The 5,110-nt window shown below is 41.9% G+C and overlaps 1 long non-coding RNA gene across 1 annotated transcript in view; it reads left to right on the top strand.

The window, feature by feature from the left end:
- Positions 1 to 239: 239 nt before the first annotated feature.
- LOC118764111 overlaps positions 240 to 5,110 on the top strand; it is an 18,362-nt gene continuing 13,491 nt past the window's right edge. Inside the window, exon 1 of the long non-coding RNA XR_004999902.1 lies at positions 240 to 252. This is a non-coding gene — a long non-coding RNA (uncharacterized LOC118764111). The remainder of the gene's footprint in view (positions 253 to 5,110) is intronic.

The following is a 5,110-nucleotide window of genomic DNA, read 5'->3' as shown; positions in this document are numbered from 1 at the left end:
TATTTTAACTGCTGTGTTGCCATTTTTCGGTGTATTTCAACCATAAAAATGTTCATTTAAAGAGAATAACAAGCTACCTAATGCAAAATTTTTACTTTTCAAAAAAAGATTGAAACTATGTCAAAACTTTGTTAACGCGACAATCAAAGTCTGCCGTTTTAAGCGAAACTAAGAAACAAACCCGAACAACGCCGAGCTATACTGCTAGTTCATTACTAAAAATGGTGTAATATTTCTTTTAGAGGATAGAATGTTATTGAAATTAATGTCCTAAAGTCTATATAAGAAGGAAATCTGGAGTGTTTTAGTCATTCATTTGTCTCACGATCAGTCATCGAGCAGACATGATCAAAAGACGATCAAACTATAACACTCCCATCTATCTTTTACTCCAGGTCGTTTCTAGACCACATTAATTCATGTAGTACAGTGATTCCCAACGTGTGGGTCATATGCCCCACGGGTGGGGTTTGTGAAAACTGTGGTGAGGCGTAGTCGTCAGGCACAAGCTTCTCATTATATGATTCACTTTATTTCTTAGTCAATAATGTACATTTTTTTGTACTCAGTACTTAATAAAAGAGCTATCGGTAGATTCTTTCCTATTAAATAATTGTGATGAAATATTAAAAATATAGTTGTTTATTTCTCACCACCGTGGAGGCGCGTGGCTTAGTGGTTAGAGTGTCAGCGTCATGATCATAAGATTGTGGTTTTGATTCCTGGACCGGGCAACGCGTTGTGTTCTTGAGCAAAACACTTCATTTCACGTTGCTCCAGTCCACTCAGCTGGCAAAAATGAGTAACGCTGCGATGGACTGGCGTCCCATCCAGCTGGGGAACACATACGCCATTGAAACCGGGAAACCGGGCCCATGAGCCTGGCTAGGCTTTAAAAGAGCGCATTTAAACAGGGCCTTAGGCTCAATTTAGATGGCTATGTGAAACTGCTAGGGATTGTGGTCTAATAGTTCTTGGAGATGGAAACTGCTGGAAGGCCAGTAGGATTCGGCTTCTTGTTATACCTTCGGAAAGAGTCAGAAGTGGTTATCGGAGAATTTGTACAACTTCACCAACCTCAATTTCTGGCCTCCTAATTCCCCCAACAGTAAACCCATAGATAACTATGTGTGAGGAGCGGTTGAGAAGGACATCCATCGCACTGCCTGCAACACCAAGGCCGAGCTGGTGGCCAAGATCAAAGGAGGTGTTCGAAGATCTTCTCAAGAACACAGTGAGGGAAGCATGTGCCATATTCTGGAGCTGTCTTCTGATGGCGGCTACTTTGAATAAACTGTTATCTCTCAGTCATAATTTAGTCGATAGTTTCTGCTTAGTTAAAACACTTTTATATTTACTCTTTTACTCTTTACTCTTTTACTTGTTTCAGTCATTTGACTGTGGCCATGCTGGAGCACCGCCTTTAGTTGAGCAAATCGACCCCAGGACTTATTCTTTGTAAGCCCAGTACTTATTCTATCGGTCTCTTTTGCCGAACCGCTAAGCGACGGGGACGTAAACACACCAGCATCGGTTGTCAAGCAATGCTAGGGGGACAAACACACACATACATATATATATATTCGACAGGCTTCTTTCAGTTTCCATCTGCCAAATCCACTCACAAAGCATTGGTCGGCCCGGGGCTATAGCAGAAGACACTTGCCCAAGATGCCACGCAGTGGGACTGAACCCGGAACCATGTGGTTGGTAAACAAGCTACTTACCACACAGCCACTCCTGCGTCTATTTAGATGGGATTTTGTGTTTTCTTTTCCTTTTACGCCCGAACACCGTATATATGACCTCCCTTCTTTCTCCACCATGTTGCCCGCTTGCTAGCTCTATTTGTTTCTGAGTTGTGATCATATTTAAAGCAGAATTATAATCTCGTTTTGCACCAGAAGCCAATAAGAGAGTTTTTTCATGGTATGTACCTCAGTATAGTTTGTTCTCACAGAGATTCCACATTTAAGCGGGGATAAATATTATCTCTCTGTATTGATACTGCCTCTATCGCTAATATATATATTATCTCATCTGTTACTGTCTTTTAGGTACAGTGATATGTCATAAAATTGAGACTGACTTTTAGATGAAGTGACGTGTCTACATGAATGATAGAGATTATTGGGGATACGTCTTAATTTGTACCTGACGGCGAAATTTTCTTTAGCTCAGATACACTTCAGTGGTTCATCCTGATCATTGCTCTCCTCACTAACACAACATATTCTATCGGAGTATATCGTCTTTCTAGGGTTACACGTGTACCAATCTTCTGTAGTGTCTCATAGTTGTGAAACTAATCGTATCATTCAGTGATCTAAGAACTTGAGCATTCGTCCTCACCTTACTGCTAACATTGACTGAATGGCTATTAAATGTAATCAGCTTATCAAGGATTAAGCGTGTCAGATTATACTTCCCTGCTTAATTTATTATTCTCGTGCACGGATGCCATCTTGCTTAGAGTGTGCTCATTCAGAAGAACATGTATTCGTAAGATACTATCCCAAAAGTGGAATTCGATTAGACCATGAGGTCTCAGGTTCTGTCCTACTGTACAGCAGTGTATGCAAGAGTCATCTACTATAGACCCGGACTAACCAATACTTTGTGTGGATTTGGTAGACTGAAACAGGAAGAAACTCGCCGTATATATATATATATATATGACGCAAGCGTGGGTGTGTGGTTAGAAGGTTATTTCTCAGCCACACCATTCGGGGTACCTTGGGTATTTTTATAAATAGCGAGAGCTCTCTTAACTAAAAAGAGTCTTGTCGTTTTGATAGCGACCGGCTTGAATTCTCTTAAGAAGATCTTAAATAAGATGCAAAGAAAAAAGAAAAATCATATATATATATATATATATATATATATAACGGGAAGCTTTATGAAAATAGACAAAGACGAGGCAGGTAAAACAAACGAACAATTGTATTAGTATGGCGCTCAGGAAATATAAATAAACAAGTCTTTAACGTTCGAGCCTACGCTCTTCAACAGAAAGATACACAGAAAGAAACACGGAGAGAAAAAAAACACAGAAAGAAGGAGAGAAAAAATGCGTGCAGTAGCTAACGAATCAACATGGCGATCTGATTTCGGCCAGAGGTCAAAGATCAAACATGAGACGCGAGAGCGAAATAAGGGGAGATAATAGGGTTGATATAGGGTTGATAATAGGGTTGAAGGACCAGCTATAGTGCGTAGGAGGGGTCTGGACGTGTGTATGTATAGGGTTGGTGTATGTATTAGTATGTATAAGGGTGTGTTGTGGTGTGTGTGTGTGTGTGTGTGTATGAGAGAGTATTAGTGCGTAGGATTGGTCTGGACGTGCGTATGTATGGGTTGGTGTATGTATTAGTATGTATTAGTACGTATTAGTATGTATAAGTGTGTGTTGTGTGTGTATGAGAGAGTATAAGTGCGTATGAGGGTCTGGACGTGTGTATGTATAGGGTTGGTGTATGTATTAGTATGTATTAGTATGTATTAGTACGTATTAGTATGTATTAGTTGGTGTATGTATTAGTATGGCACATCATATATGATGTGATGTGTAAAGTCGTGTGGTGTAGTGAGGAGAAGAGGGGGAGGGGGAGAAGAGGGGGGAGAGAAGGGGAGGGGAAGAGGGGGAGGAGAGGGGGGAGAGAGAGAGGGGGGAGGGAAGGAGGGGGAGAGGAGGGGAGGAAGAGGATAGGGGGAGAGAGAGGAGGGGGAGGAAAGGGGGGGAGGGGGGGAGGGGGGGGGGGGGGGGGGGGGAGGAGAGGGGGGAGTGGTGGAGAGAGAAGGGAGTGGTGGAGAGAGAAGGAGAGGGAGAGAGGGAGGGGGAGGGAAAGAGGGAAGAAGGAGGGGAGTAGGGGTGAAAGGATGAAGGACTGAAGAAGTAGGGGTCGGGGGGAAAGGATAGGTGAGGAGGGGGGAGGAGGGGGGTTAGATGAGGAGGGGGGGAGAGTTGAGACCAAATGGCGTATAAGACGAAGAAGAGAAGATTAATTCCTGTTCACGGCGCAAACGGGAATCCGGATGGCCTCTGTGTAAGGACAAACCGAACACAGATAGGTGTTGCAAGGAGTGACCGGTGGAGCGGAAATGGCGTGAGACCGGTGTGTCGTTCGCAAGGTGGATGTCATGAAGGTGTTCCGCGAACCGGTCAGCCAAGCGGCGTCCCGTTTGTCCGATGTACAAGGAATTGCAGAGAGAGCAAGAGATGCAATAGATAATATTGCTGGAGTGCAGGTGAAGGAGTGGATGATGGATAGGGTCGATGGTGGGTGCTAGTGAGGCGGGTGGTGTTGGAGAGGTAAGGGCAAGTGCGGCAACGTGGGCGGGAGCAGGGGAACGAGGCGTTTGGGAGGTAGGGTCAGGGAATATATATATATATAATATATATATATATATACACACATATATACACACACTATATTATATACATATATATATGTATATACACACATATACATATACATACATATATATATATATATATACACACATATACAAATACATATACATACATACATACATATATCACACACACACATATATATGTGTATATACATATATGAAGATGTATAGTTAATACATATTAACAATACATCTTTAACTCTCCATTTTCTTTCATTATTAATTTTACCTATTACACACTCACACACACACACACACACACACATATGTACATAGGATAACTTGCTTATTTATTCCTAATACCTTCCGGTAGATTCGAACGCAAATCACTGTTACCTGAATAAATATACACGGTATCGTTCTGAATCCCGCCGTGACGATTAATCATCAGTTCGGTGATGTTTAACGTTTCACTGAAATTATAAAGGCCATCATTTCTGGTTAGATTTATTGGCCCGTGTGCTTCTTTCTGGATGATAAGACACAACATGTCGAAACACCAATGTTCCGGAATCGCTAGCACTAATGAATCGAATGTGTTATGAACACATAGACACCGTAAGGAGAAGCAGTTCGCCTGTGACGAAAAAAAAAACAAAAACAAAAAAACGTGATTTGTACATTATTCACATTTGAAGGATATTCGTCCTCATCTTGTTTGTTGTTAACACAACGTTTCGGCTGATATACCCTC

Source organism: Octopus sinensis, linkage group LG7 (assembly GCF_006345805.1).
Source record: "Octopus sinensis linkage group LG7, ASM634580v1, whole genome shotgun sequence".
NCBI lineage: Eukaryota > Metazoa > Mollusca > Cephalopoda > Octopoda > Octopodidae > Octopus > Octopus sinensis.
Note: the sequence above shows the minus strand (reverse complement) of the source record. Positions and strands in the feature narration are given on the sequence as shown.